At 41.3% G+C, this 13,580-nt stretch overlaps 1 protein-coding gene across 16 annotated transcripts in view; it reads right to left on the reverse strand.

The window, feature by feature from the left end:
• The window catches only part of R3HDM2 (R3H domain containing 2), a 240,913-nt gene that overhangs the window by 211,739 nt on the left and 15,594 nt on the right, over positions 1-13,580 (reverse strand). For 10 of the 16 annotated variants that reach the window (XM_066258777.1, XM_066258756.1, XM_066258788.1 and 7 more), the window contains exon 2: positions 10,030-10,100. The exons of 1 other annotated variant lie outside the window; for it this stretch is intronic. The gene's annotated coding sequence lies outside the window, so the exon portion shown is untranslated. Of the gene's footprint in view, positions 1-8,370; positions 8,439-10,029; positions 10,104-13,580 lie in introns of all 16 variants that reach the window. 5 more of the 16 variants (XM_066258782.1, XM_066258780.1, XM_066258779.1 and 2 more) reach the window with 3 other exon arrangements.

Below are 13,580 nucleotides of genomic sequence, written 5' to 3' on the forward strand. Positions count from 1 at the left end.
AAACATACCACTGGAACTTTTTTTCCTACTTTCCCAAGAGAGACATGAGATCAGACTTCCACATACACCTGGACTGGGATCCAACCAGCAACCCCCATCTGGGGTCAATGTTCTGCCCATCTGGAGCCATGCTCACAACCAAGCTATTTTTAGCACATGAGATGGAAGCTCCACAGAGCCATTCTCAGCACCCGAGGCCAATGCACTTGAACCAATTGAGCCATGGCTATAGGAGGAGGAGATAAAGGGGGGAGCGGAGGGGTGGAGAAGCAGATGGTGACTTCTTCTTTGTGTATTCTGACCAGAAATTGAACCTGGGACATCGACATGCTGGGCTGATGCTCTACCACTGAACCAACTGACCAGGGCCACCATGGGAACTCTATGATAGAGATTGCACTGAATCTGTAGATTGGTTTGGGTACTGTGGACATTTAAACAATATTAATTCTTCCAATCCATGAGCATGCATTATGTTTCATTTATTTGAGTCTTCAATTTGTGTGTGTGTGTGTGTGACAGAGACAGAGAGAGGGACAGATAGGGACAGACAGACTGGGAGAGAGATGAGAGGCATCAATTCTTCATTGTAGCACCTTAGTTTCTCATTGATTGTTTTTTCATATGTGCCTTGACCAGAGGGCTACAGCAGACTCAGTGACCCTTTGGTTAAGCCAGCAACCTTGGGCTCAAGCTGGCAACCTCAGGGTTTCGAACCTGGGTTCCTCTGCATCCCAGCCTGACACTCTATCCACTGCACCACCGCCTGGTCAGAGAGCCTTCAGTTTCTTCTATCAGTCTTATACAGTGTGTCCGTAAAGTCATGGTGCACTTTTGACCGGTCACAGGAAAGCAACAAAAGACGATAGAAATGTGAAATCTGCACCAAATAAAAGAAAAATCTTCCCAGTTTCTGTAGGATGATGTGGCAGCATGTGCGCATGTGCAGATGATGATGTGACACCGTGTATATAGCGGAGCAGCCCATGGCCATGCCAATCAAGATGTGGATGGTACAGAGGAAAGTTCAGGGTATTCTGTGGCTCACTAAATTCGAATCCGTGACCAAAGTGCAACGTGAATATCGGCACGTTTATAATGAAGCGCCACCACATAAGAATAACATTACTCGGTGGGATAAGCAGTTGAAGGAAACCAGCAGTTTGGTGGAGAAACCCCGTTCTGGTAGGCCATCAGTCAGGGACGAGTCTGTAGAGGCTATACGGGATAGCTACCTAAGGAGCCCTAAAAAATCTGTGCGTGAGCCCACATCAAATTGCACTTTATAGGTATGAAACTGGAAGAGTTTCCCTTTTATTTGGTGCAGATTTCACATTTCTATCGTCTTTTGTTGCTTTCCTGGGACCGGAAAGTGCACCATGACTTTACGGACACACTGTAGTTTTCAGTATACAGGTCTTTCACCCCCTTAAATTTATTCCTAGGGATTTTACTACTTTTGATATAACTGTAAATGGGATTGTCCTCTTAATTTCTCTTTTTGATAGTTCATTATTAGTGTATAGAAACAACTGATTTTGTATATTGATTTTATATTTGCAACTTTACTGAATTCATTCATTAGTTCTAACAGTTTTTTAGTGGAGTGCTTAGGGTCTTCTATGTATATCAAGTTATCTGCAAATAATGATTTTCCTTGTCCTCTCCAATGTGGATACCTTTTATTTTTTTCTTGCCTAATTGCTCTAGCTAGAACTTTCAGTACTATGTTGAATAAAAATGGCATGAAAAAGCTTTCAGCTTTTCACCATTGAGTATGTTAGCTTGTGGCCTTTTTTATGTTGAGGTACATTCCCTCAATCCCCACTTTGTTGAGAGTGTTGATCATAAATGGACATGGAATTTTGACAAATACTTCACATTTACTGAGATGGTCTTTACGGTTCATTTTGTCAACATGGTGTATCACATTTATTAACTTGCAAATGTTCCACCATCCTTGCATCCCCAAAATAAATCCCACTTGATTATGGTATATGATCCTTTTACTGTATTATTGAATTCAGTTTGCTAATATTTTGTTGAGGATTTCTACATCTATGTTCACCAGTGCTTGTTAATTTTGGTATCAGGGTTATGCTTACCCAATAAAATGAGTTTGAAAATACTCCTTTCTCTTCTATTTTTTGGAAGAGTTCAAGAAAAACTGGTATTAATTCTTCTTCAAACATTTGGTAAAATTCACCAGTGAAGCCATCAGATCCTGAACTTCTCTATGCTAGGATGTTTTTTATTACTGTCTTACTCTTTGTTAGTAATTGGTCTGTTCAGATTTTCTATTTCTTCATTCTTCAGTTTTGGTAGGTTATATGCTTTCAGGAAATTACCCATTTTCTTCTAGGTTGTCCAATTTGTTGGTGTTTAGTTATTCATATAGTCTCTTATGACTTTTTGTTTTTCTGTGGTAGTAATTGTAACATGTCTTATTACTGATTTTATTTGAATTATTTTTATTTCCTAGTGAATCTAGCTAAAGGCTTGTCTATTTTGTTTATCTTTTTGAAAAAACAGATCTTAGTCTGACCAGTGGTGGTGCAGCAGATAGAGCATTGACCTGAAATGCTGAGGTCCCAGGTTCGAAACCCTGAGGTTCCCAGCTTGAGCATGGGCTACCAGCTTGAGCACAGGTTCATCAACATGATCCCAAGGTTGCTGGCTTGAGCAAGGCGTTACTGGTTCAGCTTGAGTATCCCAACCCATTAAGGCACATATGAGAAGCCATCAATAAAGTGACACAACTACAAGTTGAGGTTTCTCATCTCTCTCCCTCCCCCCAAAAAAACCAAAAAAATAAGTTCTTAGTTTCATTGATTTTTTTATTTTATTTTTTTTAGCAAGAGAAACAGAGACAGAGGGAGCGATATGGACAGACAGACAGGAAGGGAGAGAGATAAGCATTAATTCTTCATTGCGGCATCTTAGTTGTTCACTGACTGCTTTCTCATATGTGCCTTGACTTGGGGGCTCCAGCTGAGCCAGTGACCCCTTACTTAAGCCAGTGACTTTGGGGTTCAAACCAGTGACTTCTGGGTTCAAGCCAGCAACATGGCGTCATGTCTATGATCCCATGCTCAAGCTGGTTACCTCAGGGTTTCAAACCTGGGTCCTCTGCATCCCAAGTCAACGCTCTATCCACTGCACCACCACCTGGTCAGGCATTGATCTTTTTTGTTTGTTTGTTTCTATTTCATTTATTTCTGCTATTTGTGACTTTCATCCTTCAACTAACTTTCTTAGTGTGTTCATCTTTTTTTTAGTTCGTTGAGGTATAAAGCTAGGTTATTTGAGATCTTTTCTTGTTTATTAATGTGGATTAAAACTGCTTTTGCTGTATCCAACAGATTTTGTATTTGTATGTTAGTTTCATTTTCATTTGTCTTTTTAATTTTTAAAAATTTTTTCCATTGATGAGAGAGAGAGAGAAAGGGAGAGAGATAGAAGCATTAACTCATGGCTCCACTTAGTTGTGCATTCACTGGTTGCTTCCTGCATGTGTCTCCCCTGAACAGGAATGGAACCTGCAACCTTGACATGCCAGGACAATATTCTATCCACTTGAGAAACCTGGCCAGGGAATTCTTTTTCTTTTAATTTCTTCTTTGACCCCATTGCATGTCCAGTAGTGTATATTTAATCTGCACATATTAGTAAATTTTCCAGTTTTCTTATTATAATTGATTTCTAGTTTCATATCATTGTGGTCAAAATATATTCTTGATATGATTTAAATCTTAAGTTTATTAAGACTTGTTTTGTAGCCTAACATAATCTATCCTGGAGAATATTCCATATGCACTTGAGAAGAATGTGCATTCTGTTGCTTTTGGATGGAATGTCCTGTATATGTCTGTTAAGTTCACCTGGTCTAATGTGTCTCTTAAGGCCAATGTTTCCTTATTCATGTTCAATTTCAATAATTTATTCATTGATGACAGTAGGGTATTAAAGCCCCTCTTATTATTGTATTGCTATTTATCCCTTTAGGCCAGGGGTTCCCAAACTACGGCCTGCAGGCCACATGCGGCCCCCTGAAGCCATTTATCCAGCCCCCACCACACTTCCAGAAGGGGCACCTCTTTCATTGGTGGTCAGTGAGAGGCATCCGCATCCTGTGCTCCTGGAGTACTGTATGTGGCGGCGCCGCAAAGCAAGGCGTAGCTCCCATACAGTACTACTTCCGGTGACGCGGGACGCATGTGTCACAGCTTCGGAAGCGCATCATATCACTTGTTAAAACTAGCAGTGACAAATATGGAACCGGACATTGACCATCTCATTAGCCAAAAGCAGGCCCATAGTTCCCATTGAAATACTGGTCAGTTTGTTGATTTAAATTTACTTGTTCTTTATTTTAAATATTGTATTTGTTCTCGTTTTGTATTTTACTTTAAAATAAGATATGTGCAGTGTGCATAGGGATTAGTTCATAGTTTTTTTTATAGTCCGGCCCTCCAGTGGTCTGAGGGACAGCGAACTGGCCCTCTGTGTAAAAAGTTTGAGGACCCCTGTTTTAGGCCTTTTAATACTTACTTTGCATATGCATGTGCTCTTAAAGCCTGCCCCATTCTCATCTTCCTCCCCCCCCCCCTTTTTTTGACAGAGACAGGGCGAGAGATAGAGAAAGGAACAGAGAGGGATAGGCAGATAGGAAGAGAAAGAGATGAGAAACAGCAAACTTCGTTGCAGCTCCTTAGTTGTTCATTGATTGCTTTCTCATATGTGCCTTCACGGGAGGGGGGGGGACTACAGTAGAGCAAGTGACCCCTTGCTCAAGCCAGTGACCTTGGGCTTCAAGCCAGAGACCTTTGGGCTCAAGCCAGTGACCCCATGCTCAAGCCGGATGAGCCTGTGCTCAAGACATCAACCTCGGGATTTCGAACCTCGGTCCTGTGCATCTCATTCCGATGCTCTACCCACTGCGCCACCACCTGGTCAGGCTTCCTTCTCTTTTCTTATCTCAGTTAGAAATACATCCAGCCACCCAGGACAGAAACAGAGTCATCTATTCACAATTCTTTCCCTTTCCTTCCACATTTAACCAATCTCCAAACTCTCCTGGATCATCTGACCTTCTCAGCTTCTGTCACCTCTTCTCTACTCCCATCATTTCTAGGCAGAGAAATGTTAATGGGGCAAGACCTTCAGGGCTCCTTTTTGCCTCCAGCAGAGCAACTAGCTACGTATGTTCTCAATGATGACTGCTCAGTCAGCCTCTATCCCTAAACAACTAAAAGTCCCTAACCTATTCTTGATTGACATGTAGTTTGAGAAATAAACTGTTTTTTCAAGCTACTGAGATTTGGGTTTGTTTCTAACCCAACATATCCTGGTCTATCTTGATTTCAACATCTTCTGTAAGACTACTACAACAACCAACCTCCTAACCAGTGTCTCTCACTCTACTCTAAATCCACTATTAGTATTTCTTCAAATTGCTACTTGAGTTACCTTTGTAAAATAATCATTCCATAATTCTAATTAAAATCCTCAGACGTTCCTTTGTCTTAAAATAGTCCATATTCTTTAATATAATTCTTAAAGCCTAACATAAAATCAGGCTCTATATACATCTTTCTAGCCATTCAAAATACTGCTACCTCTCTGAACATACCATATTCTTTTTTTTAAGATCTTTAAAATTGATTTTGAAAGAAAGAGGAATGAAAGAGAAAGAAAAACATCAATTTATTGCTCCACCCATCTATGTACCCATTAATTGCCTGCCATATGTGCCCCAACCACAACCCTATCATCTTGGGACAACTCTTTCACCATGCTAACCAATCGGGGCATACCATATTCTTTAGTACACTTAAGTCTTTGCCCAGGCTATTCTATTGATTGAAAAGCCTTCCCACCCTTACACCACCCTAGTCTACTGTGGAGTAACAGAATATAAAAAATACATGAATTTGAACTCAATTGAACATGAACAATAAGGGTCATAAAAAAATGGCTACAGGAATGACTAACTCATTTACTCAGGGTAAAATAAGACATACTGCTGCAGTCTCTGCTGAAGCCAGGGAGGATGGTCTTAAGATGTCCTGCTTTCCTGAGGCTGCTCAGGTGTGCAGTTTCCCCTGAAGCCAGGGAGGATGTTCTTACCTCTTGATTCCTAACCTAGTTAATTATTTCAGAATGTGGTGACCCTTCTTTGTTCCTAGAGGTTATACATGAAGGGCCTTCATGTTATAATAACCTCCAGCCAAAATTTTCCTATAAATATAGGTAGGGTCAGACCGTCCCCGAAGCTCTAGAAAACTCTTCTTCGTAGATGCCTACAGAGGTTGGCCAACTCTGAAGCCCAGGCTGAAGCTTCCTGGTCTAGTGATGTGCTCCTCCATGATTTGGTGAGATTTCTACATGCTCATAATTCTCTTTTTCTTAGTCTGTTGTTTTAACTAGCTATTACTCTAAAACCCAAGCTGATATTTCTTCATCTGGTGATCTGTGTAGCTTATTGTTGTGTTCATTCTTTTTCTTTTTTTCTGTGACAGAGAGAGACAGAGAGGGACAGATAGGGACAGGCAGACAGGAAGAGAAAGAGATAAAAAGCATCAATTCTTTGTTGTGGCACCTTAGTTGTTCATCGATTGCTTTCTTCTATGTGCCTTGATGGGGGGGGGGGCACTACAGTAGAGTGAGTGACCCCTTGCTCAAGCCAGCAACTTCAGGGTTTCAAACCTGGATCTTCCGCATCCCAGTCCAATGCTCTATCCACTGCACCACCACCTGGTCAGGCAGAATGCCTGTAATTCTTAATTGAAAATTCTATAATCTTCCTAGCGGGTGTCATGTAGCAGACAGTATGTATACATAGGTAAGTCTAAATGTATTTTCTTACTGTGGGCACTGAGCAAAACACAGGTCAACAATAAATGACAGCATAGAATAGAGAAAACAAGAGAGACTCATGGCCTAGAACACTTTTCTGGTCTGAAGAGATACTATGGCTGGATTCAGCCAGTCCACTAAACTGAAAAGAAAACTGCCATTTCCCAACCTGTAAGAAACCAAGAGGCAGAAAAACAGTTTTGAAAGTCCTGTTAATTCCAAAGAAAGAAAGGAAGAAAAAGAGAAAAAAAGATCACACTGAAATAAAGCACCACTTTCTCTCTACCAATAATAATTTCAATGCTGTTCTGTTATTGAACAGCACCTGAGAACATTCTTTAGAGACAACCAATTTGATCATAATAAGGCTGGTGGTGGCCAAGGCTGGGCAGGTCCATATTGGATTCAGGCAGATAGTAGAGTAACTGCAGAGCCAAAAAGCATTGGGCTATTACCATTTAAAGTCTCGAACGGTGTACAAGCAAATAGGAGAAAACTGCCTCTCCAGCAAACAAATAACAAAATGGCCCCTCATAGGGGCAGGCAGGTAGGCAATCCTCAATATGCCCTGAGGGCAAGTACCCATAGCTTTACATAGACTATCCACATGAGGTGCTGCCACATATTTATGCATTAATCAAGCAAAGTGCTTGCAGCCAGTAAACCAGTGAGCAACCCTAACACAACTGTTTTCTCCACAATTGTGTTTAATGTAGTCTTCTATGAGGTAGGCTATGCTCACTGACTGTGGGCACCAAATAGGTATAAACATATCCATCTTCTGTATTATCTGCTAACTATAGGTGGAGTAAAATAATAAAGCTAGACTAAGAATTAAAGTGCAGCTTTAAGCTCAAGTGTCCACATTTAAAATCAATAGACGTATCAAGATGTATTACCAAATTCAATCTTAAAAGATACCTCCAAAAGTCAGTTTTCTTTTACCATAAAAAGACCATCAACTCTATTTTACATATAAAGACACTGATTCAGCAATTAACAGGGGTTAACTCAGTAAAGCCTCAGAGAACTTAAAACAAAGTTAAAAATTAAAAATCTGAAGCACTGACTCTGATTTTATTCCCTCACATAGCCTACATAGAAACAAAATAGGTTTGAATTCTTTCAATAGTCCTCCTATCTTACTAGTCAAATAACTTAATTTTTCAGCCATCATAGACATTCCGTTAAAAAAGAAAGGAAGAGCCTAACTGGTGGTGGCACAGTGGACAGAGTATTGACCTGGATTGTTGAGGTCCCAGGTTTGAAACCCCAAGGTTGCTGGACTGAGCATGGGCTCGCTGGCTTAAGCACAGGATTATAGACATGAACTCAAGGTAGCTGGCTTGGGCAAGGGGTTATTGGCTTGGCTTTAGCACCACCCCTCTCCCATCAAGGCACACAAGAGAAGTAATCAATGAACAACTAAAGTAAAGCAATTATGAGTTGATGCTTCTCACTCTCTCTCTCAAAATCTATTTAAAAAAATAAAAGGAAATATTTCTACACTACCTTACAGGGAAAATACTCCAAGTGCAAACCCTCTTGGTCTTCCCATTTCTTCATAGTCAAAAATACTGCTAGGATGAAGAGTAAAACACAATAAATTTTAAACCAAATAACATGAAGGAAAAATAAGGAAAACTGGAAAGAGGGAATAATTAATATATAGCTAAAGATACCTCAATAAGAGGAAAGGTACAAATTTGATGGTACAAGCAACAAGAGCAAATACTTAGTTCAGCACAACTGGCAAAACCATAATCTAGAATATACACCTCTAGAACATATGCCTCAAATCATCTAGTTTCTCTCCAACTCTTTTCCTTACAACTAGTAGAGGAATAAGGCAAAAATCACATGCTCTGCAGTGGTTTTCAACCACCAATCCACAGGTCCATCAGAAATTTTGTGCTGCTCCACAAAAGAGTTAACCACCCTGATATTGTATGAAGATTACAGACCCAATGTCTTAGTCAAACCCCCTTATGGACAGGGTGATTTCTGCCTTAGTGGTCCCTAAAATAATTATATTTTCACTGGTCCCCAAGTGTAAAAAGGTTGAAAATCACTGCTCTAAAGAGCTCTTTTGGCACAGAAGAGATCACAATCCTAGTCATAAATTCAACTTCCATGTGAGCAAAAACTCAGAACGTAATGTACAGAGGGAAATATGGTAAAAACAAAGAGGCACCCAACTTTGTAGAAACTGCTCAAAAGAGGCAAAATGAGAGGTCTGGGATACCCTGAAAAGGTTCCAGAACATGGTATCCAAACCAGTGAGAGTTTTCTTTTTGGTGTTTTGGGGTGGAAAAGCATTCAAGGGAAACAATGGTATATACTGAAGACAGGTGAGAGAACAGGGAGAGTGAAAAAACAAGTAATTCATCTGTAGCTCAAGCCTACCTGAAATTAAAGGGAAAACAGCAAAGTATAACACAGGTCAGATAAAGCACCCATATATTTAAAAAAATAAATAAGCCTAGCCTTTGTACTGAGAGCAAGATGACATTAAAAAGCTGTATGCTGGCCCTGGCCGGTTGGCTCAGCGGTAGAGCGTCGGCCTAGCGTGCGGAGGACCCGAGTTCGATTCCCGGCCAGGGCACACAGGAGAAGCGCCCATTTGCTTCTCCACCCCTCCGCCACGCTTTCCCTCTCTGTCTCTCTCTTCCCCTCCCGCAGCCAAGGCTCCATTGGAGCAAAGATGGCCCGGGCGCTGGGGATGGTTCTGTGGCCTCTGCCTCAGGCGCTAGAGTGGCTCTGGTCGCAACATGGCGATGCCCAGGATGGGCAGAGCATCGCCCCCTGGTGGGCAGAGCGTCGCCCCTGGTGGGCGTGCCGGGTGGATCCCGGTCGGGCGCATGCGGGAGTCTGTCTGACTGTCTCTCCCTGTTTCCAGCTTCAGAAAAATGAAAAAAAAAAAAAAAAAAAAAAAAGCTGTATGCAGCCTCCTAGATCCAGCCTCCCTCACCCTGCAGGTACACAGAGCAGGAGAGACAGACTCCACAGCTAACTCTCCAGAGCTACTCTCTCCCTTGAAGAACAGAAGTGCTCTGCATCCAGTACCCTGGTCTGTTGAGACATGGGGAGGAGTGCCTGGAGGCCCGAGATCAGTCATAAAGCTCTCACAACACACACCCCACCCACCAATGTGACTGCAGCCCTACCTACCTCATTCAGAGAGCAACATCTCAGCAAACAGCCCAGGAATTTCAGAGTTAAAACTTGTAATACAGCAACACCTACTGGAAGAAAAAAGTAACATCTCCTGAAATTTTTTCCTTTTTTTATTTTTTTAATTTTTATATTTTTTAATTCTTATTTTTGTGGGTGTTTTGTTTTTTATTCTTTTTCTTGGTTTTTGCTCTTACTTTTCTGTGGTTTTTCTTTCTTGTCATTATTTTTAAAACTTTATTTTTCATTGTATTTTTTCAATTTTTCTTTTTCTTTTTCTTTTTTTTTAATTCATTTTAGAAAGAAGAGAGAGAGAGAGAAGGGGGGAGGAGCAGGAAGCATCAACTCCCATATGTGCCTTGACCAGGCAAGCCCAGGGTTTCGAACCGGCAACCTCAGCATTTCCAGGTCGACGCTTTATCCACTGCGCCACCACAGGTCAGGCCTATTTTTCATTTTTTAAGTTGTTGTTTGTTAGAGTTCTTAACAATACCATTCTCAAATCTCATCAAGGAAGAAGAAATTGAATGGCTACACAGACAGACAAGTAGTTCAGAAAGAATATGAAAAATCTCCAGAAAGCAATCTCCTACATGGAAACCTTGGAGTTAAATAATAGAGAATTCAAAACTGAACTTCTGAAAATACTTAATGAGATACGAGAAGACACCGATAGGCAATTTGATGAGCTCAAAAAACAAGTTAATGAATAAAATGAGTACTTACTTCACCAAGGAGATTGAAACTCTAAAAAAGAACCTAACAGAGATGAAGAACTCAATACATAAATTGAAAACCAAGGCAGCAAGTTTAGCTACTAGAACAGGACAGATAGAAGAAGAGATCATCAGTGACATCAAAGATAGGCAACCACAGATGCTACAGAGAGAAGAGGAGAGAGACTCACAACTTCAAAAAAATGATAAGAGCTCTACAAGAATTGTCTGACTCCATTAAAAAGAGCAATATAAGAATAATGAGAATATCAGAAGAAAAAGAGAGGTAGAAGGGAATGAAGAGCCTATTCAAACAAATAATGGATGAGAACTTCCCAGGCCTATAGAAAGAGTTAGATCCTTGAATCAAATAAGCAAACAGAACACCAAGTTACCTCAACCCAAACAGACATTCTCCAAGGCACATAATAAAATTGTCAAAAATCAATGACAAAGAAAGAATCCTCAAGGCAGCTAGGGAAAAGAAGAAATAACATATAAAGGAAGGCCCATGACCTCGGCCGGTGGCTCAGTGGATAGAACATCGGCATATGGATGTGTCGGGTTCAATTCCTGGTCAGGGCACACAGGAGAAGCGACCACCTGCTTCTCTCCACCTCCCTCTCCTGCTTCTTTTCCTCTTCTCCTCTTCCCCTCCTGTAGCCAGTGGCTCAAATGGTTCAAGCATGGCCCTGGGTGCTGAGGATAGCTCCACTGAAGCTCATCAGCCTCAGGAATTAAATATAACACAGTACTTGAGCACAGGCCCCATATGGTGTTGCCAGGTGGATTCCAGTGGTGATGCATGAGGGACTCTGCCTCACTATCTACTCTCCTCTCACCTAAAAAGGAAAAATAAATACAAAATAAATAAAAATAAAGAAAGGCCCACTAGGTTATCATCAGACTTCTCAGCAGACTTTACAAGCCAGAAGAGAGTGGACCCAAACATTTAAAGTACTGAAAGAAAGGAATTACCAGACAAGAATACTATATCCATCAAAGTTTTCCTTTGAATATGAAAGAGAAATAAAAACTTTTGCAGACATACAGAAACTGAGGGAATTTATCACCAGAAAACCCTCACTGCAGGAAATACTCAAGGGGGCTATTCAACCAGATATAAAGAACAGAACAAATCAAAACTACAAGTAAAAGCTCCAACAAGGCCACAAAACCAAGGATAATCTGTGACAACAATAATATAAAAGGGGAGAGGATAAAGATCTGCAGTAGCAAAGAAGGACAGAAAGCACTCATAAGACAAAAAACTCTTATACATATGAAAATTTTTCTCTTAATAACCTAATTGTAACCACCCACAAAAAAGCCACTACTGAAACACACAGCTAAAAAAAGAAGAAACGGTAAAAAGTATGGAATACCATTAAACAAAAAAAACGGACAGAAACACAAGAGAAGAACCAAACGAGAAAAAGAGCTACAGAAAACAAAACATAAATTGACTATAGGAAATCCTCAAGCATCAATAATTACCCTAAATGTAAATGGACTGAATTCACCAACAAAGAGGCACAGAGTAGCAGATTGGATCAAAAAGCAAAACCCAATCCTATGCTGCCTTCAAGAGACACAGCTAAGCTGCAAGTACAAAAGTAGACTCAAAGTGAAAAGTTGAAAACAATTCTCCAAGCAAATAATATCCAAAGAAAAAAGCCTGACCAGGCGGTGGCGCAGTGGATAGAGCGTCAGACTGGGATGCGGAAGACCCAGGTTCGAGACCCTGACGTGCCAGTTTGAGCGCGGGCTCATCTGGCTTGAGCAAAAAGCTCGCCAGCTTGGACCCAAGGTCGCTGGCTCAAGCAAGGGGTTATTCGGTCTGCTGAAGGCCCATGGTCAAGGCACATATGAGAAAGCAATCAATGAACAACTAAGGTGTCACAATGTGCAACGAAAAACTAATGATTGATGCTTCTCATCTCTCCGTTCCTGTCTGTCTGTCCCTGTCTATCCCTCACTCTGACTCTCTGTCTCTGTAAAAAAAATTAATAACAAAACAAAGAAAAGCAGGTGTAGCCATACTAATATCTGACAATGCTGACTTCAAGACAACAAAGATAACAAGAGACAAAGATGGACATTTCATAATGATAAAGGGAACAGTAAATCAAGATGATATAACACTTAATACATATGCAACAGTAAATCAAGATGATAAAACACTTAATACATATCAAGGAACACCAAAATATATAGGACATCTACTAACTGATCTAAAAATAGAAATAGACAAAATCACAATCATACCTGGAGGTCTCAACACACCACTGACAGCTTTACATAGATCTTCCAAACAGAAAATCAATAAAGAAATACCAGCCTTGCCCTGGCCGGTTGGCTCAGCGGTAGAGCGTCGGCCTAGCATGCGGAGGACCCAGGTTCGATTCCCGGCCAGGGCACACAGGAGAAGCGCCCATTTGCTTCTCTACCCCTCCGCTGCGCCTTCCTCTCTGTCTCTCTCTTCCCCTCCTGCAGCCAAGGCTCCATTGGAGCAAAGATGGCCCGGGCGCTGGGGATGGCTCTGCGGCCTCTGCCTCAGGCACTAGAGTGGCTCAGGTCGCAACAGGGCGACGCCCAGGATGGGCAGAGCATCGCCCCTGGTGGGCAGAGCATCGCCCCATGGTGGGCGTGCCGGGTGGATCCCAGTCGGGCGCATGCGGGAGTCTGTCTGACTGTCTCTCCCTGTTTCCAGCTTCAGAAAAATGCAAAAAAAAAAAAAGAAAAAAAAGAAATACCAGCCTTAAACAACACACTAGACAAAATGGACACAATAGACATTTACAGGATATTTCATCCCAGAACATCAGACTA

This window comes from Saccopteryx bilineata, chromosome 2 (genome assembly GCF_036850765.1).
Source record: "Saccopteryx bilineata isolate mSacBil1 chromosome 2, mSacBil1_pri_phased_curated, whole genome shotgun sequence".
Lineage (NCBI taxonomy): Eukaryota > Metazoa > Chordata > Mammalia > Chiroptera > Emballonuridae > Saccopteryx > Saccopteryx bilineata.